General features: G+C 37.2%; 1 protein-coding gene across 1 annotated transcript in view; it reads right to left on the bottom strand.

Annotated features, from left to right (window-relative positions):
• The window catches only part of SCN9A (sodium voltage-gated channel alpha subunit 9), a 170,806-nt gene extending 146,256 nt beyond the window's left edge, over window positions 1–24,550 (bottom strand). Inside the window, exon 1 of the mRNA XM_047873440.1 lies at window positions 24,510–24,550. The gene's annotated coding sequence lies outside the window, so the exon portion shown is untranslated. The remainder of the gene's footprint in view (window positions 1–24,509) is intronic.
• Window positions 24,551–26,579: the final 2,029 nt, after the last annotated feature.

Below are 26,579 nucleotides of genomic sequence, written 5' to 3'. Positions count from 1 at the left end.
GATGTAGTAAAAATATATATGAGGGCTAGGCTGCTTTTCCATCGTCTGCCTTCTTCAGGATATTCTTAAGGAATACCTACAATGTTGAAGCTATACTTGTTGTGGCTAAAAAATAAAACTACTACATGTAAGAAGGAAAAAACCTTGTTAACGCAGAAAATTGGTAAGTTTTCCTATCATAATATAATGGAGTATCATTTTTACACAGCCTTACTTAAGATAGCTGAATAGAAAATGTAAAATAGATAAACACATACTGATTTAAAGATGTACTTTTATTTTTTTATTTTTTTAATGTTTTATTTATTTTTGAGACAGAGAGAGACAGAGCATGAATAGGGGAGGGGCAGAGAGAGAGGGAGACACAGAATCCGAAGCAGGCTCCAGGCTCTGAGCTGGCAGCACAGAGCCCGACGCGGGGCTCAAACTCACGAACTGTAAGATCATGACCTGAGCTGAAGTTGGACGCTTAACCGACTGAGCCACCCAGGCATGCCTAAAGATGTACTCTTAAAGATTGTTCTACTCGACAAATATTTACATAGTTGATAAATGCATCTTTTGTTGAGGCAAGAAATAGAGCAGGCAAAATATGATTTAAACAAGAAGTGAAGTTCAAAAAATGAAATACCATGGCAAATTAATGATAATGATAAATTAAAACATAAACCTACCATTAAGAGCAGAGTGCAGCATGACTGAAACTAAGAAACCAAATAATGCATTAGCAAGGACCTGATATCCTGTCATGAAATCTACAGTATTTAGGAAAGCAATCCTCGATTACAAAATATTAATCACTAACTAAAATATGTATCACGTTTATTTTTAAATTATCTTCATTAGAATTTTAACAAATTCTCTAAAAATACTGTTTCAAATTTTTCTCTTTAGCTATAACAATACTGTAAAATATTCTCCTATATCCTTATCAACATACCATTGTTCTACAATTACAAGGAGAGGCATGCCTGGGTGGCTCAGTCGGTTGAGCGTTGACTTCCGCTCGGCTCAGGTCATGATCTCATGGTTCGTGAGTTCGAGCCCCGCATCAGGCTCTGTGCTGACAGCTCAGAGCCTGGGGCCAGCTTCAGGTTCTGTGTCTCCCTCTCTCTCTGCTCCTTCCCCACTTGCGCTCTCTCTCTCTCTCTCTCTCTCTCTCAAATAAACATTTAAAAAAATTTAAATTACAAGGAGATATTGAGACTTTCATGTTAATCAAACTTTAAAGAAGGGAAGAAATTCCAAAGAGAACCTATTTTAGGAATCCCAGTGTTCCACCTGAAAGGGTTCTCCACCTTTCTGTGCTGCTCCATTCTGTTGCCTCCATCAGTTGAAAACTGGGTGTCCTTTCTGTGCAACTGAGATGGGCTACATTAGTAGCTTTCAATTTTGGAGTGTTAGGAGTTGCTACAACAATAAACTGTTTTCTCTATACCAAGATTTAAAACATTTAAGGGTGTGTCTTTCCATTTGACCTATTTTTCTTATTGAAGCACCACAAAATTTCTTTTGAAAAAACCAGCGGTGCTGTAGAAAATGCTTTAAAAACTTAGCTGGGTAGTACCAAGGAGTTTGGGTCAATTATAGAATGTTCATTAAAGGCACAAGAGATTCTATTTTTGCCATGGGAAATTTGAGGACTTTCTTCTGCTTTAATCAGAAAAAAATAAATAAATAAAAATCCTCCATAGCTCTGCAATATCTACAGGGTGACCTGCCCTGTGTCTGGTCTGGCATAGAAAGCTTTTCCTAATGTGGGACTGACAGGAATAGGGGCTCTTTGCTTCCCCTATTTGCAGTCTAATCTCAGCTACTTCACTCTACATTTTATTTCCCCAAAGGGCAGCCAGATTATTTTACGATCCCTGTTTTCTCATGATGCTCCATCTACCCAGTTTTGGCTATCCTGATCACCTGATTACTTACCTTATAATATTCACTTCAACATCTCTTCCACAAAGACATTTGACCTCATTTCCTATCTTCCTTCCATCAAATATAAATTAGCCCTTCATTAGCTTCTCCTCTCATCCCTCTTGTCTGCTTTGGATTCCCAACTGCCCCCGAAAGCAGATTTTTTTTACATCATAGCTCCAACAATGCTTCATTTCTTTCATCAGTCTCCATGCCTGTCTTCTTCAACTAGACTTTAAGCTCCCTAGACAGGAAAATTGTCCTAGGCATCTTTTATTACCAGGGCATAGCATGGCATCTTGACATCATGGAAACTTACTAAATGCTTGATGAAAGATAGCTTCTCCTAACCAAAACACTTGAAGAAGTATAAGCATCTTGTCCTTAAGACAACATACATATCACACAGATTTTTTAAAAGGTTAGTTATTACTTAACTAAGTTACTTAAGACTTTTCAATATTTTGAAAGCATCTTCAAATACTTATAACAATCAAGAACTATCATTGACTCTATATAAGAAACATTCTTTAAAAATCCATGGCTCTCTCCATTTTTCTTTTTCTCCTCATTTAAAAAATTAGAACCTGGGCACCTGGGTGTCTCGGTCAGTTGAGCGTCCAACTTTAGCTCAGATCATGATCGCATGGTTTGTGAATTTGAGCCCCACATTGGGCTCTGTGCTGACAGCTCAGAGCCTGGAGCCTGCTTCAGATTCTGTGTCTCCCTCTCTCTCTGCCCCTCCGCTGCTTGCATACTGTCTCTCTCAAATATAAATAAACATAAAAAAATTAAAACCTATTTGGAAACAAAACAATTCCTAACCTTATATACAGCTTAACATGTGCAAGAAACGTATAAGTTTTGCTATTATAGTTGTTTCTCATTTTAGTGATACTAACATAAAAACCATTGATCTGTTTGGGTTTAATCAAAGCAGCTTTCTTTCAACCATCAGCAATAAAGTTAAAAGTTTTATCAGACGGATGAGAAGGGAGACCAACCAATATGGTGGACACCACCTAATTACACCTTAAGATTCTACAATTTTGGGGCGCCTGGGTGGCACAGTCGGTTAAACGTCCGACTTCAGCCAGGTCACGATCTCGCGGCCCGTGAGTTCGAGCCCCGCGTCAGGCTCTGGGCTGATGGCTCAGAGCTTGGAGCCTGTTTCCGATTCTGTGTCTCCCTCTCTCTCTGCCCCTCCCCCGTTCATGCTCTGTCTCTCTCTGTCCCAAAAATAAATAAACGTTGAAAAAAAAAGATTCTACAATTTTGAAGTACACTATTCTTAGAATTTAAAAAGCCATTAGAGTGTTTTTTCCATTTTCACCAGTGCTTAAGCCCCCCAACATTGAAATATTTTACTCAAAATGTACGTTTGATTAAGGACATATCACCAAATGTCTGGATCTCGAAGAAAGTGATAAGACAATTGTTTTAGAAACCCAGGCACAGATATAATACTAGATTGTTGATTAATTCTAACTTAAATTTTGCCATTAAACAGTGCAACTTATTTGAAATTTTTATGTAAAAACAAGGTTAAATTATGCAGGAAATATTTTATTGTCATTAAATCCAAGGCACAGTACTCCCCTGAAAGTTGTGCATATAATAAATTTGGGGTTACTAATATGGTTAAACATAAATGTAGCCAGTTTTCATTGGTAGAAAATTTAGAAAATATTGAAAGACATAAAGATTAAAATAAAAATAATTTCAGAAAAAATTATTTATGTTACTTTGAGATATTTACTTTGTCTTCTTATGTACATACATTTGGCCAAATGCTTTCCAGAAAAGCCATAAACATTTATGTTTTCTCTAGCAATTTTTAAGCATCTGTTTTTCCATACCCAAACAATATCAAGTATAGTAATTGAAAAATTCTTCCCAATTTGATGTGGGAAAATAATTTCTTTTAAAATGTACCCTCCATGGAACATGTCTGTTTCTTCTTCGATAAGTATGTTTATTTTCTTCATCCTTTTTCTACTGGGGAATTCTTTTCTTTTTTTTTTAATTTAATTTTTAAAATTTATTTATTTTTTAACATGAAATTTATTGTCAAATTGGTTTCCATAAAACACACAGTGCTCCTCCTAACAGGTGCCCTCTTCAATATCCATCACCCACCCTTCCCTCCCTCCACTCCCCATCAACCCTCAGTTTATTCTCAGTTTTTAAGAGTCTCTTACGGTTTGGCTCTCTCCCTAACTTTTTTTTTTCCTTCCCCTCCCCCATGGTCTTCTGGTAAGTTTCTCAGGATCCACATAAGAGTGAAAATGGTATCTATACCATAGATATGGTATATATGGTATCTATCTTTCTCTGTATGACTTATTTCACTTAGCATAACACTTTCCAGTTCCATCCACGTTGCTACAAAAGGCCATATTTCATTCTTTCTCATTGCCACGTAGTACTCCATTGTGTATATAAACCACAATTTCTTTATCCATTCATCAGTTGATGGACATTTAGGCTCTTTCCCTAATTTGGCTATTGTTGAAAGTGCTGCTATAAACACTGGGGTACGAGTGCCCCTATGCATCAGTACTCCTGTATCCCTTGGGTAAATTCCTAGCAGTGCTATTCCTGGGTCATAGGGTAGATCTATTTTTAATTTTGTGAGGAACCTCCACACTGTTTTCCAGAGTGGCTGCACCAGTTTGCATTCCCACCAACAGTGCAAGAGGGTTCCCGTTTCTCCACATCCTCTCCAGCATCCATAGTCTCCTGATTTGTTCATTTTATCCACTCTGACCGGCGTGAGGTGATATCTGAGTGTGGTTTTGATTTGTATTTCCCTGATGAGGAGCGACACTGAGCATCTTTTCATGTGCCTGTTGGCCATCTGGATGTCTTCTTCAGAGAAGTGTCTATTCATGTTTTCTGCCCATTTCTTCACTGGATTCTTTGTTTTTCAGGTGTGGAGTTTGGTTAGTTCTTTATAGATCTTGGATACTAGCCCTTTGTCCAATATGTCATTTGCAAATATCTTTTCCCATTCCGTTGGTTGCCTTTTAGTTTTGTTGATTGTTTCCTCTGGAGTGCAGAAGCTTTGTATCTTCACGAGGTCCCAATAGTTCATTTTTGCTTTTAATTCCCTTGCCTTTAGAGATGTGTCAAGTAAGAAATTGCTGCGGCTGAGGTCAGAGAGGTTTTTTACTGCTTTCTCCTCTAGAGTTTTGATGATTTCCTGTCTCACATTCAGGTCCTTTATCCATTTTGGGTTTATTTTTGTGAATGGTGTAAGAAAGTGGTCTAGTTTCATTGTTCTGCATGTTGCTGTCTAGTTCTCCCAGCACCATTTGTTAAAGAGACTGTCTTTTTTCCATTGGATATTCTTTCCTGCTTTGTCAAAGATTAGTTGGCCATAGTTTTGTGGGTCTAGTTCTGGGGTTTCTATTCTATTCCATTGGTCTATGTGTCTGTTTCTGTGCCAATACCATGCTGTCTTGATGATTACAGCTTTGTAGTAGAGGCTAAAGTCTGGGATTGTGATGCCTCCCACTTTGGTCTTCTTCAAAATTACTTTGGCTATTTGGGGTCTATTGTGGTTCCATACAAATTTTAGGATTGCTTGTTCTAGCTTCGAGAAGAATGCTGGTGCAATTTTGATTAGGATTGCACTGAATGTGTAGATAGCTTTGGGTAGTATTGACATTTTAACAAATTTATTCTTCCAATCCATGAGCACGGAATGTTTTTCCATTTCTTTGTATCTTCTTCAATATCCTTCCTAAGCTTTCTATAGTTTTCAGCATACAGATGTTTTACATCTTTGGTTAGGTTATTCCTATTCATTTTCTTCTTTTGATAAGGGGTCTCTTTTAAGAATATTGATCCCTTGCTACAAAAGTTTCTATTTACTTTTTTTGCCAGTTTGTCATTTTTTTAAAAAAAGATTGTTAATGTTTATTTATTTTTGAGGGGGGGAGGGGGAGAGAGAGAGGGAGACAAAGAATCCGAAGCAGGCTCCAGGCTCTGAGCTGTCAGCATAGAGCCCAACGTGGGGCTCAAACTCACAGACTGTGAGATCATGACCTGAGCCGAAGTTGGATGCTTTATTGACTGAGTCATCCAGGCGCCCCACCAGTTTGCCATTTTTTAATTTTTGTCTTTGGTAAACATGGTTTTTAAAAATAAATTTAAAAATATATAATTACTACTTGAAAGAACTACACAATTACTGTAAAATATTCACATTTTTGTGCATATATATTTTTTTCTTAGTGCAAAAGCAGAGTTTTATTTTCAGGATATAATTTCTTGGAAGCACAAGACTAGGGATGAGATATTCATGCAATCCCTGGAGACTTGTGTGAGGCTGCACAAAGTTGCTCGTTTTACCTCAAATGAAACCATCCAAAGTTTGCCTCTTCTCTTTTCTCAGTGTTTGGGTGACACACCTCTCCAGATATTTCATACAATCTTTTTTGAATTTGGAATTTGAATATCAATATTTCTTTAGTTCATATGACTCTATTCTAAATAAGGCAAATAACAATATTACATGTTTTCATACTCATTATGGTTTGCAAAACACTTTTACAGGCATCATTCATTTATTCAAATTCATTCCAGACATAGTTTTGGGGACCTATCATATGATTAAAATTAAACTTCAGAGCAGTTAGTAACTCCATGAACAGAACACCTTTAGGTTGAATACTTGAGCCACAACCGCAGGTTGATGACTCATTTTTTTCCCTAATTAGCATTCTTATATTTATTTTTGAAGAATAAATATAGCTACAAAACTCAAAAGTATGTGTAAGGAAAAGTAATTGTGCCTCTCTCCCTTGTTTCCCAGCTACCCAGATTCCTACCCTGGAGGGATCGACTGGTACCAATCCCTTGTGTACCCACCTACATGTTTTTATAAACACATCTATACCTACTAATTTTCCTTTTCATACAATTAATACCCTGTATACACACTGGCTTACATTTTGCATTTGTAACTTAAAAATATAGCCTGGAGGGGAGCCTGGGTGGCTCAGTCAGTTAAGCTTGATTTCAGCTCAGCTCATGATCTCACGGTTCGTGAGTTTGAGCCCCCATATCGGGCTCTGTACTGACAGTGTGGAGCCTGCTTGGGATTCTCTCCCTCTCTCCCTCTCTCTCTTCCCCTTCCCTGTTTGCACACACTCTCTCTCTCTCAAAAATAAATAAACTTAAATATATATATATAATATATATATTATATATAATATATATATATATAATATATATATATATAACCTGGAACTATTTCTGTATTAATATGTAGAGAGCCACCATGTCTTTTTACAACAGTTTCATAAATTCCATTTGCATAGATAGGACAAAATTATTTAGCCATTCTTCCTTGAGGAACATTTCTGTTCTTTCCCAAAGCCACAATGATTATCTCCTCATACATAGTTTCACAGTATGAAATTATATTTGTGAGATAAATACCTGAGAGCAAAATCTCTGGGTCCTAATTATATCTGCATTTATAATTTGGACAAGATAATATTGCCAAATTACTTTTCATAGAGGTTCTACCAATTTATGCTCCCCAAAACAATATGTCAGGGATTGCCTGCACACACCCTCAACACAGAGTTGTATAAACCTTTTTTCATCTTTGCTATCTTAAGAGGTGGGAAATGATAACTTCCTATTGTTTCAGTTTGCATTTTTTCTTATGAGTAAGGTTGGGGATCTTTTCAAATCCTTAAAATGTGCTTCATTTCTGTGAACTCCTTGTACACAGTCCTCATCCATTTTTATAATGAGCTATTATTCTATTCTTATTAATTTAGGAATTCTTAATATAATAATAAAATAGGCTGTTTTCTGTAGCACAAGATGCAAATATTTGCATCAGTTTTTTGTTTTTCATTTCTTTTGCATCAGTCTTTTGTCTTTCATTTCATTTTTTTCATTTCTTCGCTTCTTTTTCTTTTCATTTCTTTTCCTTTCTTTTGAAGCATTTACTATTTTGTTAAAGTGAATTCACCAATTCTTTCTGTAATGGCTATTGTGTTTTTACATTACTTTAGAAAAAAAGTTCTATTGTAAAATTTAAAAAAATTCTACCTGTTTTCTTCTAGTAACATTTCTTTTTCTTTGTGATTTGTATTTTATATTTTAAATATTTTATTCATCTAATATGTATATTGGGTTAAGCTGTAAAGTAGCGATTTGAATTCATCTTTATTCCCATTGCTTTCCAGTTTTCCCAATGACACTTATTAATTAATATTTCCTCCCACATTTTTGAGATACTATTTATAATTCTCATACATAATTATGTCTATTTCTGGATATTACATTTTATTCCACTGTGCTATGTATTTTACCAAAACCACACCATTTTAATTATTCTAATTTTATAAGTTAATTTAATGTTTAATGGGGTTAGTCTGAGTAGATATTACTGTGTCCTGTGTATATTGTCCCAGATAACTTGACTCACATTATCTAATTTCAGAATTCTTATTTTTATTTTCATTGGAATTGCAGTAAATTTATAAGTTAACTTAAAAAGAACTGCTATCTTGGATGCCTGGATGGTTCAGTCAGTTAGGTATCCAACTCTTGACTTCAGCTCAGGTCATGAGCTCATGGCTCGTTTGTGACTTCGAGGCTCACATCGGGCTCTGTGCACTGACAGTCAGGAACCTGCTTGGCATTCTCTTTCTCCCTCTCTCTCTGTCCCTTCCCAACTCACATGCACATGCTTTCTCTCTATTTCAAATAAATAAAACTTTTTTAAAAAAAGATTATTGTCAATGATTGTCAGCATATCTAAAATGGTTAGTAGGAATATTCATGTAGTTCCACCTACAAATGATGTATGAAGAAAAGAAGGAAAATATTTCTTAGCCTATATTAAATCTTCTCTAGTAGTCAGAATTAAACCTTTTCTGAGAGCACAAACCATCACTGACGTATATAACCTCTGAGGTCACTAAAGTATGGCTACAAAAGAGATTGTACACCTTTTTATAAAGTGTTCTATACAGAGTGCATTTCCACTCTTTGATAATGCATGTATCCACCTCACCCAAAACATTAACATGGTTTAGGAGAAAGGACATAATAGCTTTGGTGCCAGGCTGATTTAGGTTTGAATTCCATGATTGTAAGACCTAAGTAGCTCTGTGGCATTATGCAAATTCCTCATAAATGAACCAGAGAAAATACCCATCTAACAAGGTCATTAGGTAGAACAGAAACACTTTCTGTGCCTACCACAGTGCCTAGGCTAAATAAATATTAGGAATATTATCATCTCTCCCTACATATACTGCAATTTTAAAATGATAAACCATGAATCAGTGGTTAAAAGTAAAACCTCATTGAAATCTTACAGGAAGAAGGGCACCTGGGTGGCTGAGTCGGTTAAGTGTCTGACTTTGGCTCAGGTCATGATCTCACAGTTGTTGAGTTCGAGTCCCACGTCGGGCTCTGTGCTGATAGCTCGGACCCTGGAGCCTGCTTTGGATTGTGTGTCTCCCTCTCTCTCTTCCCCTCCCTCACTCATGCTCTGTCTCTGTCTCTCAAAAACAAATAAATGTTTACAAAAATAAAAACAAATAAAAAAAATAAAATCTTAAGGGAAGAATATTTGCTGCTTATGTTGTATTTCATTTTCCTATGTTTGTGGCTTTAATCTAAAATCTAGATCTGCAGTAAAATAGGAAGACAGAATAATAGAGTTGTTAATTTTGTGGCTCCATAATGAGAGAGGCCTGGGTTCAAATCTCAGCTCTTTTACTTACTAACTTGTGTTTTGGGCAAGTTAATTAACCTCTGGAAAGCTTGGTTTCTGCATCATAAATTAACAGAACTAAAAACAATTATCCTATAAGGGCATTTTATGGGAAAAAAATGAAACACTGCCTTTTAATCATTAAGCACATTTCCTGGTACACGTTAAGCGTATAATACATTCTAACCATTATTATTAATGATTTTTATCAACTTTCTTACAAATTTATTTTGCATACCTAATGTTCTTAAGAAAGGAGAACAAATTTGGTGACTTCATAATAGATAAAGTTTTGTATTACACATACAGAACCTTTTCTTCTTAATGATATTTATTTCTAGAGTTTTAAACAAGAGAACTATGATCATTGCAAAAGTAGAACTGTACTACTCTCTACCAACAGATGGCGATATATATCGCACACAGCCATTCAGTTCCTACCAACATAAAGCTCCTAAGTCCATGCAGTGCACGCAGAATGTGGGCATTGTTCTTAAGCAGTAATGAAAATTATTAAATCCATCAGGCTTGTTCAATTCCAATATACTGAGAGTGTTGTAATATTTGAAACCAAAGTAGAAATGATAAAAGAGATGAAACTGTGAGAAAATAAGGAATATGGCAAATCCATAAAAGAGTAACCATCTGATAGTAGAAATGATTCTTTAGGACTGAACAGGATCATGTGATGGTTGAAAGTGCTGAGCTTGGGGCGCCTGGGTGGCGCAGTCGGTTGAGCGTCCGACTTCAGCCAGGTCACGATCTCGCGGTCCGTGAGTTCGAGCCCCGCGTCGGGCTCTGGGCTGATGGCTCAGAGCCTGTTTCCGATTCTGTGTCTCCCTCTCTCTCTGCCCCTCCCCCGTTCATGCTCTGTCTCTCTCTGTCCCAAAAATAAATAAACGTTGAAAAAAAAAATTAAAGAAAAAAAAAGTGCTGAGCTTAGGTAATACCCAGCAAGATATGAGGAAATATTACTTTAAAAAACAAAAAGAGAATATGCTTTAGTAGGAATCAAAGGATTTTCTTCAACCAGAACTTAAAAATAAAGCAAGAGAAAGCTAGGTGTTCATTTAAGAAGGCAAAATCTGAGCACAGTGACAGATTTTGATGAAATATTCCTGGGAGCCTAGGAATGGTTCAATAACGAAAGGTCCTTTAATTCAATATCAACAAGTGAGTTAAGTAGCATGCATACCAATCTACATATAAGATTTTTGTTGTAGACATTCTTTTAGAATGTATATCAGCAGGGGAAGGAGCTAAAGAAACATCTTATTTAGTGGCAATTCATTCTAGGTATGGTGAAGTATTATGGAATAAATAACATAAACTTACAAAAAAAGCCTTTTGAAAACTCATGTTCACCAACTCATGTTCCGTGTTTCATACTTCAGGGAGCCAAAGGCTAAAAATATGGTAAGGCAGTTAGTGGCCCTAAACTTAATCTGGGAATATGATGGAATACATATAATAATGTGTAAAATGTATTCTCTTTTGATGTTGTTATTGTTTGAAAGATAGAAGATGAAGGGTATGGCTATTTTTTTAAAAGGCGTGAGTTAAATGTATGATAGCATTTCTTACTCTCACCATCTGAGACACATTTTTCAAAATTCTACAATACATATCAACAGACTTAGAATAGTGGATAAAATTCCAGATTAGATAGCAGCCACAGAGTAACAAGTGAATCGGAAGAAAATAATTCCTATCCTTCCTCAAACTTAAATTCCAATAGATATCCGACCAGGATTCTCAGATAAGGGGAGTGTTGAGGCAAAAAGAGTCTAAAACAATTCAATGGTAAAGGTACTTAATTTTTATTTACAGGCTTTAGTACTTTTCTTGTTCTAATTAATGCATGGAACTGTTTGTAAGCAAAAAAGATGTTCATATATCATATTTTCATGACAATGTAAACTACACTCAGTGACCTTGAGTTTCCATAAATAGTCTCCATTTTTTTATGTGCTGGTAGCTACACAAGGGGAAAGGTACTGCCTATGGGATTTAACCACCACAAGAGCTCTCTGATGGAACAAAAGATATTTGTGGTATAAATTCTAACCTTCAAACATCAGTTCTCAGTAGCAAACTTCTAAAAACACTTTTAGCAAAACTGATTGAAAAATTAGTGTCCTCATAAGAATTAAGGGATAGATGAAAGGAGAGTTTTAAACTTGTTTTATTAAAATGAATCTAAGATTCTAAAACAAAGAAGTCATTGATTTACTAAACACTTAAGAAAATAAGACAGTCTTTCTTTTTCATTCATTAGTCATGTGCTTACTCACTCAAGTATTATTTAATACTCACTCTGTGTAAAACATTGTTCTAGTTTAATCAGAGGAGATTAAACTGCAGCAAGACAGAATTCTCGCTCTACTTAATCATATCATCTAATGCCTCAGATTGGAATATAAACAGTTCCTGAATCTATTAACTATATAGCAAGGAATCAGAATTCCTAGACTACATAGGAAGGGATGAAACCCAAATATTTTTCAATAATAGGATTGGTCAAAAGGATAAATAAACCCAATCAGACAGCAAGAAAATATTATATTCTTTCCATATCAGCAATCTCCCTAAGTTGCTGGCATACTCTTCCAATAATTAAAGGATTTTAATCATAGAATACAAGAAAAAAAAAGAAAGGAAAAGTAAATATTCCTTACTCTGAATATTTACCTTACTTTCAGTAAGGACTGAATAAGGATATTTGAGCTAAACACACACACACACAACAACAACAACAACAACAACAAAAATAAAGCAGACCTCTGGGAAAGAAGGATTAAGGGGATGAAGAGAAGTTGGAGACTCTTAGACTCCATAACATCTACAGGAATTGAAAAAAAAATGAATCCAATGGATCACAGACCTAAACGTAAGAGCTAAAACTATAACACTATAATAAGAAAGCATAGGAGAAAATCTTTAAAACATTGGATTTGGCAACATTTTCTTAGATATGGCACCAAAAGCACAGGCAACAACAACAACAAAAAACAGATACAATGGATTTCATCAAAATTGAAATCGTGCATATCAAAGGATACTATCAGATAGTGAAAAGATAACTCTGAGAATGGATAAAATATTTGCGAATCATATATCTGATAAGAAATTAATAACTACAAGATATAAAGGACTCTTAAAACTTAACAACAAAAGCAAACAAATAACTATTCAAAAATCAGCAAAGAACTTGAATAGACATTTCTTCAAAGAAAATGTACAAGTGGTCAATAAGCACACGAAAAGATATTCAAACTTCAGTAATCATGATAGAAATGGAAATAAAAACCACAATGAGATATCACTTCACATTCATTAGAATGGCTATTATTTAAAAAGAGGAATAATAAATGAAACCTTGTGCATGGCTGGTGGGAATGTAAAATAGTGAAGCTGATATGAAAATGGTATGTTAGTTCTTCAAAATACTACACATAGAATTATTACATGATTCAACAACTCCACTTGGGGAGTTAACTCCCCAAATTAAAAAGCAGGTAAGCAATCAGATAGTTATCCATCAATGTTCACAACATTATTATTCATAATAACCAAAATATAAAAGCAACCCAAATGTCCACCAACTGATGAATGGATCAACAAAATGTGATATACACACACAATGAAATACTATGTAGCCTTCAAAAGGAAGGACATTCTGACATATGCTACAACATCTATGAGCCTTAAAAATATTGTTCTAGGTGAAATGAGCCAGACCCAAAAGGACAAATATTAAAGATTCCACTTATATGAGTTACCTAGAACAATCAAATTCATAGATAAAGAGAGTAGAATGGTGATTATCAGGGGCAGGGGAGGGAGGAGGCAAGTAATGAGTTATTGTTTAATGGGTACAGAGTTTCAGATTGGGAAGATGAACAAGTTCTGGAGATGGATGGTGGTGATGGATACACAACAATGGGAATGTACTTAATGCTCTTGAATTGTACACCTAATAATGATTAAAGTGGTAATTTTTATGTTATGTATATTTTATCACAATTTAAAAAAACTTAAATTCACAAGAATTTGGTGAAAACTTAGAGAAGAGAGAGTCAGTAGAATCCCAAAGTCACAGCAGTGAGCAGTGGGTCAGGCATGACAGGACACAAGTATGCTTCCCTGCTGTCTATGTTGCCAGACAGTACTCCTTGATATCTATGCAGTGCCACTATGTCATAAGAAGAAACTGTACAACAGATACAAGAATTAAGCAAAATATGACTGCACTCTCACCCTGTTTTAGTTTCCTGCATTTAAACATTTAGAGATACTCTCAGTTGTAACCTCTGTCACGTTAGCTCTTTTATCCTCCATTGCAGATAGGGAGAGAATATAAAACATTTACACATAAATCTCAAAAAAAAAAAGATCAAAAAGATTTCATATTATATGGCAATTAGGAGCTTCTCAAACATTTACTTGGATTGTGGGGTACCTATGTTCAGAATGGGATCCACTTAAAAAAAAAGGCAGAATTCATCTTCTCCCAAAGTTTGCCCCATGCTGGTCACCGCAGCATTGGCCCCTCATACAGACTTCTAGGCAGATGTAGTAATCTTTCCCAAGTTAGGAAGAGGCACACATCTTCTACTACTTTCTACCTTCTCTCTGTACTTAGTCACACTGACTTCCTTGCTGTTCCATGAACACCTCAAATATGCCTTCAGGCTGGTGCAATTGCTACTCCTCGTGACTGGAATGATTTTCCTGTTGCTTCCCCAGCTCTCTCACTTGCCTACCTCACTCAGGTCTCTGCTCAAATATCACCTCTAAAAGGCTTTCTAACCACGCTTCCTTATTAAATAATGCCTCCTGCCCTCCATTCTCTCTGTCCTGCTATATGTTTGCCCACAGCATACACATAGTGGTTTGTTTATTTACTCGTTATCTGCCTCCAAACTACCATGAGACCTCCATGTTTTATTCCCTGCTATTTCCGCACCACAATCGTGTCTGAGTAGCTACTCGATGAGTACTTGCTGAAGGAAGAGAGTGAATAAAGGAAGAAGGAAGGAAGGAAGGAAGGAAGGAAGGAAGGAAGGAAGGAAGGAAGGAATTACTATTCAACTGCAGAAACATAAATGCTGAGAACAGTGATGCTGAGCTTTAAGAGCTGACCTGGATCTGTCCAGCCTCCCTTTACCGCTACCCTTAGGATCTCTGCCAGGCTCTCCCTCCCCACAACCTCAATGGCACTGATACCAACTTGGATGCCAACTCCTGATCTACACATTTTGGAGGGCCACCAGATAGGGCTTAATGACTGATCACCAGCTCAAGACAAATGGGTTTGGAAATTTTAGTTTTAACATTATTATTATCATTATTTTTTAATGTTTGACTGCAGACCACCTCTTAAGCAAATCCTCTGACAGATAACTCTTTTAGGAAAGGATCTGGGCATCAGTCTTTGTAATGCATCAAACTGAGTATGTGTTAAGATATTTTGGCTCTTTTATGTTAATAAGACTAAATACTGTCGTCTAGAATTGATGAACCCAAACTGTGGCAAAAAAAAAACAAGCAGGAGTGTTGTTCCTTTCCTGAGTCAGAATAAGAAATAGGGCTGTTTTGTCGGGACTTAGTAATGATGAAAAGTTGGGTTTAAGAAGTCTCAATTACTGCCCTCTTCTTATTTCTCCCACATACTTAAAAAGTAAGTTTCAGTGAAAAGGAACTATTGTAAATGAGTTAAGTATATGCCTGTAATAAATATGATTCATTGCTTCAGCAAATCTGTACTAAGAATGACTGCATACAAGGCACTATGCAGGGCCACCAATATGAACAAACTACAGTCTCTGCCCTTAAAACCTTAACAGTCTAGTGGACAAGCTGCCAATAGACACACATTAGAACTCAGACACATCATAGAATTCAAGAATTTTCATGTTTCTATACCCCACTCAAACAGTATCTAAGTAGATACCAGAAATTTAAAGAAAATAATCTGCACTAGGAAATTATAGATATAATGCAAAATAAACTAATGTCCAAAAATGTTTTAAAACCCTTAAGAGTGAACACCTTGAATCATTAATGTTACATACTTTAATTGACACAAATCAGTCTCTTTGCGATAATAAGTTCTAAAATCCAGGTTACATTGAGTATATGAACTTGGGACACTAAAAATATTTGTACTCCTCTAATTAAAAATGTCTATAAGGGCGACTGGGTGGCTCAGTCTGTTGAGCTTCCAACTTCTGCTCAGGTCATGATCTCACAATCCGTGAGTTTGAGCCCCAAGTCGGGCTCTGTGTTGACAGCTCAGAGCCTGAAGCCTGCTTCAGATTCTGTGTCTCCCTCTCTCTCTGCCCCTCTCCTGCTTATGCTGTGTCTCTTTCGCTCTCAAAATAAATATTTAAAAATTTTTTTGAATGTCTGTATTCTTTTTTTTTTTTTCTTAAGAGAGAGAGCACGAGCAGGGGAGAGGAGCAGAGGGAGAAATAGAAAGAGAATCCCAAGCAGGCTCCACACTCAGCATCAGGCCCAATGTGGGACTCAATCCCAAAACCCTGGGATCATGACCTGAACTGAACTCAAGAGTCATAGGCTCAACCGACTGAGCCACCCAGGTGCCCCCAAAATGTCTGTATTTGTAATTTCTAGGACACAAGAACTTTACACAAATGCTGTCTTCTTCTTTCCTTACCCTGTACAAGGTCACTTTGCTTCCTCTAATTTTACGTCCCCCTAACACCCAGAATCTCATGCCTAGCTTCATTCCCTCTTTTCATCACTGAGTGGAATGAACTTCACCCAGACATTTCACACACACACTCCTTTTAATGGTACTATTCCTTTTCTTTCAAACTCTTGTCTATATTGGGAAAGTTCCTTTGATTTCCTTAAAATAAAACAAGCAAAATATTCTAATTGTGGCCAAATCAAGTCAAAGTAATACAATGACACCCCTAGACCAGGAACACAAAGTCACTCAACCTTTAAAACAACCTCAAAAGCACTTTTAAAGTATTGATACATTTCATAACATCATAATATCTCCAAATGTCCATCTAAATCTCAACTTCAGTTTAACACAAATACACCGCCACCCAAGAATCAGTATCCAAGAAGAACATTTAAACAATCTTCAATCTTTCTTTCTCTTATTCTCTGGTATTGTAATTTGGTAGTTCACTTTGTTTAACTGCAAATGTAGTTTATTTCGGCTCCATTCTGGGTGTTTGGAAATGACTTTTATAGAATCCTTGGTAACCTAACCACTAGGCATATTTGGGTGGAATATGTACAAGTGCATTCACAGGATAAATACAATCTTCTTTCCTCTAAAAAGAATTTGTACATTACTCAGGTTAGTGATCACTGCAAGTATTTTGGAAGGTTAGCAAACTTCTGAGTTTAGCGTGCTCACCTCAAAAGGTGGCTGTAGGGATTTAAAAGGAGCATTTGAAGATCCCTTAATGAACTGCTTGACAAAAATGAGACCTCCACATTTGAGTCTGTTAAATTAATGCTATTACCAGTAATCTTAACAATATATGTAAATGGTGCTGTGATCCATATTTTCCCTTATGGCAGTATACCTGTTCATATATTCATTTTCTGTCCTCATCATGTTGCCCTAACCCACCTCTTGGAACACATAGTCTATTATTCTTTGTAACTGAGGAAGAATTGTGGATTGCTAAAGAAGATAAATAAAAACAATTCAGTTGTTACCCTTAATTTGATGATTTCCTTTACAAGATTCTGGTTTTTGTTAATGATCACGAGTGAAATAAAGTAAGTGAATGGACATATTGGCAAATATTTCTCTCAGGCTCAGACATCTAATTTGCTGATTTAAAAATTCAGAGTTACGTTCTTGATGACTGAAGTACTAGAGTAAGTTTGATTTCACACATAAGTGAAAAATTTTATGATACGTGCTTACAAAAGTCTTATCAAAGTAGATAGTTTTGAGATGCATTATTAGGAGATCTGGCAGGTCACCTCTACTGAGTTGCTCTCTATTAATGAAAAATTCTGATGGACCAGGTTCAAAAACAGAGAGAAAATTTAACTGGATAGTTAACAAATTGTTGATTTTTAGACACCTCTCCCATATTTTCCTACTTATAAATTTTTAGATACTTCACATAAACAATTTGTAATAGCCTAAACCTGACAACTTTACTAATAGAGAGTTCAAAATGGGATGATCCTACATTAGAGATGTACAATTATAACTGTCTTTAAAAATAGGATTAAGAGTAAATGCAACAACAGAGTACTTTAAATGCTGTACCATTTGTATTCAAAACAGAATACATTTTGATTATATATACTAAGCTACCAAATGTCTATCCACCATTATTGAACACCTCCTTATCATGTGTGAGACACTAAAATGCCTTTTTAAAATATACGTATCTAACCTAATTTGTACAGAAACCCTTGTACAGAAGGGTTAGTGACCAACTCTACAAATAATGAATGAATGCATTTGAAAAAAATTGTTTGACTAAGATCACATGTTGAGCAAGAGAAATATCTAGGAAAACACATTTTCACTACATTGATGTGAATACAAATTTATCCCTCTATGTTTTTAACCCTTTATAAAAATATTTTGTAAATATTCTGAAATATGGTACAAATGTAATATGAATTTCCAAAAGAGCATCTCTGCATAACAATTCTGCAAACATTCATTCCTGAAAGTATGTTAGATGATCTCATGATATAAGAACATTGTTCCCATTTGACCCTTGATGATGCCATTTCTCTTTTCCCTACATGAATTACCATGAGCCAGTTTGTCCAGGGTAACAAGAATATGTATCCTGTTAAGTGGGACAAAACACCATTTAAACTTTGAAATTTTATTCCATGAAAGGATCATCTAAAAAGATTAGTCTCATAATATTTATCTATATGGAATATTAATTTTATATCATTACCCAGAAAAAGTGAAGGCATAATTTACCAATAAAATATCTTATTCAAAATGTACATACAGTTAATAAGCTATCCTTTCTCTAAACCTTAAAAGAAGCGTTGTCCATTAGACTTGAAACAATAATCATGTAGTGGAGTTATAACAATAAATAAGGGGACATATCCTTACCATATAACAATTCTTTCATTTCCCCCGTTTTATTTTTCTGTATGGATTTTAATATCTACATTTACTTCTTTTTTTAATTTCTAATTATGGGTTCTCAGGAAAATGACATATTTTTAAATAATTACTTAGATTCTAAGATACACAGTTTATGAGCAACTAGTATTGTTGACAGTTACTACATCTAGTGAAATCACCCCTATTTCTTAAAAATAATCAAATGACAGAGGATGTCTAGTTTGGCATACAACACGTAGAAAATTCCATTAAAAATCTTTACACAAGGGGCGCCTGGGTGGCTCAGTTGGTAAAGCATCCGACTTCAGCTCAGGTCATGATCTCACAGCTTGTGAGTTCAAGCCCCATGTCGGGCTCTGTGTGGGCAGCTCAGAATCAGCCTGTTTCTGACTCTGTATTCCTCTCTCACTCTGCCCCTCCCCTGATCATGTTCGTGCTCTTTTAATGAAACATTAAAAAAAATCTTTACACAAACGTTTCAGTGCTTATATTTTAATGCATCTGTCTAATCTTATTAATTCTTCTTTAGGAGCTTGATTTTCCAATTATTAGTATTAATAATTTTGCCCAAAATGGAGCAAAACTTGTAGTCCTGGCATATCAAATGTTCAGAAGATGATATGTACAGAAGAAGAGAAAAAAGGAAAGAAAAAAGACATACATTGCAGGGCAGAGATGGTAGGTCAATGACATTGTAAATGTACTTACTCCCTCCAAATTTCCAAGTGAACAACATAGTTGCAATCAGTTTTATTGTATTTTGATAAATGATTTAGAAAGCTTTGTAAAAAGTCCAAGGAGCCATTTTAAAGAAATTTATAATCAATAATAGCAGTCTCTCAAACACCTGACACAACAAAAGGAAATCATAAAATGAATAGCAATAAAATTACAATTAAAGAAATGGTATATTTTAATAATAATATATGGCATTTTTGACTCCTTGTTATATCACTTTAAAAATCCAAAGGTAATCCATTTCCTCTATAAACGAAGCAATAACAGCATGTTTTCACTTAAAATATAGTTGTTATTTTAAAGAAAAAAGAAGAAAGAACTCTTCTCAGTGTGGCTAAAAAGATATCAAATGATTCCACTGTATATATATATATTGCCAACTCAAATTTGTCTGTGGCAAATAATGTTTACTGGCACTGTTCAAGGCATTCCCTCCTCCTGTCCCTCTTGATCTTGGTCTGGCATTTATCCTCACCACCCAGAAGAGTTTTGTTTCCCCAAAGTTTACTCTACCTTTAGCTGCCAAGGGCTGATGGCTTTCCTTGTTGCCTAAAGCCATTTCCTTCCAGCTATGGGGGGGGGGGGGGGGGGGGAAGAGTCAGTTAAACCTTCAAAGAAGAAATTTCATTTTGCAGGATGGCATGAAACCAAAACCGTCCTCTTATATTCTACAAAAGTAGTCTACCCACATTCTGTGAATGCTCTTCCATAAATCTTCAAATGAAAATTATTTTTATACTATCTTACAATATCCATTTTATTATGACCTGGCCATCTTTTTTAAAATTTTATTTTCTGATGTTTATTTATTTTTTGAGAGAGAAAGACAGAGCAAGAGCTGGGGAGGAGCAGAGAGAATGGGACACACAGAATCCAAAGCAGGCTCCCAGGCTCCAAGCTGTCAGCACAGAGCCTAACGCGGGGCTCGAACCCACAAACCATGAAATCATGACCTGAGCCGAAGTTGGACGCTTACCCAACTGAGCGGCCCAGGTGCCCCTATGACCTTGCTATCTTAAGTGGTATTCTAACTTGTATGCTCTGAAGAAGAAAGCTCTAATACCTCTGTATAAGAATAATTAATTTGTGACATATAAAACAGAGGGCCATCTGCAATTAGTACAGAGGCACTCCAACACATTACCACCACGATGTGCCACCTCGGTAGCAATTTTAACGAAATCCCTGGTGACAGTTCATGAAATAGGTTAGTCCTTCAAGAAAAAATATGATTGCCAAATTCTTTACAAGAACAAAACAAGACAAAACAACCCAACAGTATGGCTGGTCACTTGCTAGATAAAAGATATTAATCAAAACTGGTGGCCTAACAATAAGCTAGCTTTTCATCCTCATGTTAATAACAAAAGTGCTTACTATTTTTAAATACATTCTGAAAAAAAATTATGGGTGGATTTATTGCCATACAAAGTGTATATATGTATACATTCTAGTAAAAATATGACACTGTCATTAACCAGCATGAATTTTGAAACCCCTTCTCCCCCAAACCCAATAACAGTGATAAATCTTCACTCTTTAGCCCATAGTGTCTCTGAACCTTCCTGAGTGAACACTTTGGATTTGTAAGATAATCTGCCCCTTTAACCTGGAGCAAACACCAACTTGAGTCATGTTGGCATTGGATCTATGTCCTCTGCCTCATTTGATAATACTTGCATCAACTGAGTTCATTCAAGTATCCGTATTTATTATAAAACAATAGTTTAAATTAAATTATTAGTGAGAGACCCTCAAATTCTTGGCAAAAGATACAGATTTAAACCTAATAAGGTCATCATTGTATGTTAGGAGTCACGCATACTAAAGTCATACTGGCTTATGCGCTCCAATTTTCCTTCAAAATATATTTTAATCTAGTTGTGGTCACTGCTTTCCTAAGAATATGCTATAATCTACTTACCTTTGAACACACTATTGCTTACATACTACAAGATGGGAATACATCTCAGGATATTTTAATTTTACCTCCTTAAAATCATAGTATAGGGTTGTAAATGTACCAGATGCTCAACAAATAAAAAAGAAATTGAATCATAAAATGTATAAATTGACTGGCTTGATGTGCTCTGTGGTGAAATAAGTCATATCTTTGTACTTTATCATTTACATAAATATTTAGGAACCCCCCCCACTACTTCATGCCAGGTACTGTGCTCTTTTGGGCCAACAAGAGATTTGGTCTCTGTTTCTTTGGAGCATTCAATATTCAAATCCACAAAGTATCTGCATGCCATAATAAGCACTGTGAAGGAAACAAACAAGGTACCAAGACAGAGATTAACAGAGGACAGGGTACTTTTGACAGGTGATGAAGAATGATCACCTGAGGAAGAGACTTTTCAGCTGAGATTTAAAGTTTGGGAAGGAGCTAGCCATTCAAAGAGTGAAAGGAATAGTCCAGGCACTGGGAACAGCATTTTAAAAGGTCGTAGGGAGTGAAATCAGTCCATGTGTTCCAGGTACTAAAAGACCAATGTGACTGGAGCATATAAAATGAGGGGGATGTGTTCAGTGAGGTTTTACAACCAGATCAGAGTGAGCTGTATGCTAACAGAAACCATTTGTTGTTGACTGGTATCTATGTTTCTGCATTTATTCCTTTTTTCTATGCAGTCAGCTATCCAGTTTTTAAGGAGAGGCATGATGGTATTGCTTTGTATACAATGCAAAGGCTGTAGCAGGAGTCCAGGTAAATTATGATGGGGGCTTGAACTAATTTAGTAGCAGGGTAGATGTAGAAAACAAGTGAAAGAGGCATATCTGAGAAGTATAACTGAATAGAGAGATGTTTGGAAGATAAAACGGACAGATCTAAATATGGACTAGTTATGGATGAAATGGTGTCAAGGGGAAGAGAGAGAGTAATCAACACTTGGATGGTGAAGGCATTTATTCAGAAGTTAAAGATGGGGGGAAAGGATCTGGGACAGTTTTAGGGAAAATCATAATCATACCATTATGACATTTCGAATGATCCATTTACATTAATAAACTTTAAGCTCCTCCACAAGGTCTTGCCTTGGATTAGAAAAATACCAAATAAATCTTTCCAGCATATCACATTCTTTCATATATTTACTAGGAATAGAAATGAGATAAAAGTTAAGTTTCTATTATTCATACAAAATGCAAGAGGTTTTTTTTTTCTTGTCATAGAGAAAGTGGTTTGGTCATACTGAATAAAGTGAATAGCCTTCCAATGACTCTACCTCTGAATTTCTTACTTTTTCTTTGCTGCCAAAACTCACCTCAGCAACAGGTAGCAAAAACACAGAAGCACTACCACAGGAGGGCTCCCATGATCATTTCCAGGTCCTGGGGGACACAGTGAGGCATAAGGATGCTCTTGGCAAAGAGCCAGACCCTGACTCATCTTTCTTCTGTAGATTCTTCAAGGTACTCAGTTAGCCCTGCCCTGAACCATAGGAATCATGGCATATTGTATACTGAGCCTCTGTAAAAATACATCACTGTGACCCATGATTGCACAATGGTTCACTTCCAAAAAGGAATTTCCAATAGACTGGTATTTTAAATATACACACAGTGCAAAAACTTATCTTAGGTAAAACTATTACCAGTAGCCTAAATAGAAGGCAGTGTTCATTACATCAAATGTCATATTTTGTCTGACTTTTTATTGTGAATAAGCTATTTTAATAATCATAACTCTATACATAAGGATCAGAGAAGTCTAGCTTTAAAATAATAAAATATTTTTAAATTCTATTCACCATAGTTTCTAAGAAAGTGAATTCTAGTTTAATTATTTTTTAAATAATGGTAAAAGAATTTGAAAACTTCAATAAAATGGACTATTTAATAATTTTATTTGGTTTACAGATGATATATAGCTAGATTTTATTGATGTTAAAGCAAAAATCATGAAAATATATTTTAAATTATCAAAAGAAAGAAAGAAAAGCAATGTCTTTCTCCTGCCCACAGGGAAGGAGGACAAACAGAAAAGAACATTAATTGTGTTTCTGAAAAGAAATGAACCTGCCAACATTGACACATAGAAACTGAAAATCCACCATTTTTTGAAAACCTTATGTTGATTTGGTTTTTATCTTATTGAAAGGAGTTTTTTTTAAAAAAACTCCTCTAAGCTTCTCATGTAAAAAAAATTGCTCTTAGCTGAAGAGGAAATAAAAATTACTAAGACGGTTGCAACTATAATATAAAAAGAAAATAAAATAAGGAATAAAATGTTATAATCACAAAAGTTGGCATGACATTTTTTAGTTTGGTAATCTTGTTTTGATCTATTGTCTTTAATACAAGTGAGGAAAATACCTATTTGTTTTTCCTTGAAAGTAAATGACCGTTTCGGTTGAGGGCGATAAAAAGTTAAAATGACACCGAATCTTTTCTGCATTTCACTCTCAAATGCTTATTCGTTTGAAAAAACGAAAGTGTGTCGAGAAATGGGGCTAAGCAGTCTGGTCAATCAGTCCTGTTTGTGAGCTGGGAAGGGGTGCGGCGCTGCCGGGCTATCCCTACAGGTAGGATCCGCTGTGCTGCTTCCGCACGCTCACCTCTGCAGATGGGGACTAGAACACAGGCTATTTGTTCTACCTGCCCCTGGAACTGAAACCCATCCAACAATTCTGCTAGCGTAAATAAATTACGGACGTAAACCATCAGGTATAGATAGCTGCCTTTCCTTTCCACGATTTCGGAACCTGCTAGCAAACCCACACGGTCACAATCCGCAAAGGGTCGGCCTTGCAATGGCAATAGGTGCCTCTCCAGCTCCTCTTTCTCCAGTTGCTTGGACTTCTCCGTTCAGTGTCTCCCCTCTCTACCTCCCAAGTGGCATAACACCAAGTAGCCAAAACCCAGAGATGGGAAAATGGATACAGGTGGGTGTGGCGGTTGAGGCTAGCACTGGAGACAGACCGAGGGCTTCCCGGCCCGCCACACGAGAGGAGCAACAGAAAAGGCACTTACTTGCAACCTTGCCCGCCGAGGATGCCCATCCAGCGCACCCGCACAATCTGGCCTGTGAGGAGGGCGCGGGCTTCAGGGACCCCTTCCTCGCTCCTGCTCTCTCCCCGCGGCGTTCTCTCTGCTGCCGCTTCTCCCTCTTTCTTTGGGCTCCTGTTGCTCAGCAGGCGCCTGCCACAAGCCGCTGGCACCCAGGCTAGTCCAGCCCCAGCCCGGCGAGAGGATGGAATTGGAAACCAGACACCCGCCACCAGATCGCTAGCGAGGGCCAGCGCCGAGAGTGCGCCCCTCCTTCCGGGGCGCGCCCTGCCAGCGGCAGCCCCGCCCCCACGCCCCCTGGGGCTGCAGCGCGGCAGGTTCCCCTCACTCTTGCTTCCCCGCCCTTTCCCCCGCCCGCGCCGCCGGCTCTCCACGCGCGCACCCAGTGCAGGGCAGGACCCGCTGCGAGTGCCGCGGCCGCCGGGCTGCACCTTCTCCGCATGTGCTGTGGGAGAAGGCACAGGAGGGGTCGCGACCTCACATCCACCGCCACTCCTTCGGGTGGGGCGCGCGGACGTGCGCGCTCACGTGTGTGTGTGTGTGTGTGTGTGTGTGTGTGTGTGTGTGCGCGCGCGCGCGCGTGTGTTTGTGTGTGTGTGTGTGTATGGTGGGGAGGTCCGTCCAGCATTCTCCAGAGCCCTTCCCTTCCCTCACCCCCGCCCCCTCACCCGTTCCTCCCTCCTGCTCAGCAGAATCTGCTAACGTTTCCGAGAAGTCACTAAGTGTGGTTTGGTGGGAGCCGGAGGAGAACTCCGTGGGGACCAATGGCCAGTCTCCTGCGTCCTGGGCTTTGAGGATTCGGGACTGGGAATCGGTTCCTTCTCTGCGGTTTTGCGCGGGGAGACCCGAGCAGTGCCGTGCAAGACCTTTCTCTAGGCTGCGATTTTTCTTTTCTTTCTTATAACAGATCGATCGGGTTGCCTAATCTAAGGCAGGCAAAGAAAGCGTTTTCTTTCGAAGGTGGAGTGAGGGGTAAAAGGTTGTGTGGGTGGAAAGGGAGACGTAGGGTAGGTGCTGCTTTCCCAGACCTGGCCCCGCTCATCTGGATACATCATCAGTCATATAGGTTCTGGGTTTAGAGCTGAGTAGGAAAGGCTATGAAAATAAAAGGATGAAAAGGATTTATAAAAATCCTTTTGTGTAGGGTGTGTGTGTGTGTGTGTGTGTGTGTGTGTGTGTGTGTGTGTTCTACAGCCGCCGGCTGGGAGGAACAGTAATGAAAACAGGATTGAATTATTTTTCTCAAAGAGAAACAGGAAATTTCCATCGGGAGAAAAAAATGAGGAATTATGTTGGGGAAGGGTGGATTTCTGGATTCAGGCCTTACAAGAGGACAGATCACTTTGCAGTATAAGCATAAGCATAAGTAGTGGGCATTTGCAGCTACAGTGTTATTCGCTTCCACACCTTCCACTGTGGAAATGGTACTTAGTGCTAAATACACAGGATTGTTAGGTCCCGGGGTTTACCTATCTGCTGCTTACTGAGTTTGCCCTGGGGCTTTGGAGCTTATATTCTTGACTTGCAAAATGTGCTATTGAAAGAAGGAAGCTTTCAGTTTCACAGGTGCTCCACTGAAGGATGAACTTGGTTGCCTGGGGATAATTCTCAATGCCACATCATAGCCAAGTCATTGTCTCTTCCTTGATAGGTCGCAGACATTGGAAGAAGAGTTCAATGTACTGCAAGTGATAGCCTTTTTAATCAATGCCATTTTCTTTTTTTTTTTTGCCACCTTCAAGTCCCCCCTCAACTAAATTGTCCCATGCACAGTCACAGAGTGTAAAATGAGCTCCATCAATCCCCTTAGAACTCTCTGGCATCTGATCTCATTTCTATCAGGGAATAATCCATATGACATTAGGAATAATTCAAAATCACAAGATCTCAAATCATGTGTTTTTTTTCCTTAAGAGGATAAATTAGAACACAAACACCTTAGCTGAATGAGACAACTGAAAAAATGATCAATGTTTCTAACAATGATAAAATTTATTAATATAATTAACACAGATTTGATCAGCAAATTTCAAA

The sequence above is a fragment of the Prionailurus viverrinus genome, chromosome C1 (assembly GCF_022837055.1).
Source record: "Prionailurus viverrinus isolate Anna chromosome C1, UM_Priviv_1.0, whole genome shotgun sequence".
Lineage (NCBI taxonomy): Eukaryota > Metazoa > Chordata > Mammalia > Carnivora > Felidae > Prionailurus > Prionailurus viverrinus.
This window is presented reverse-complemented; position numbering and strand designations above follow the sequence as displayed.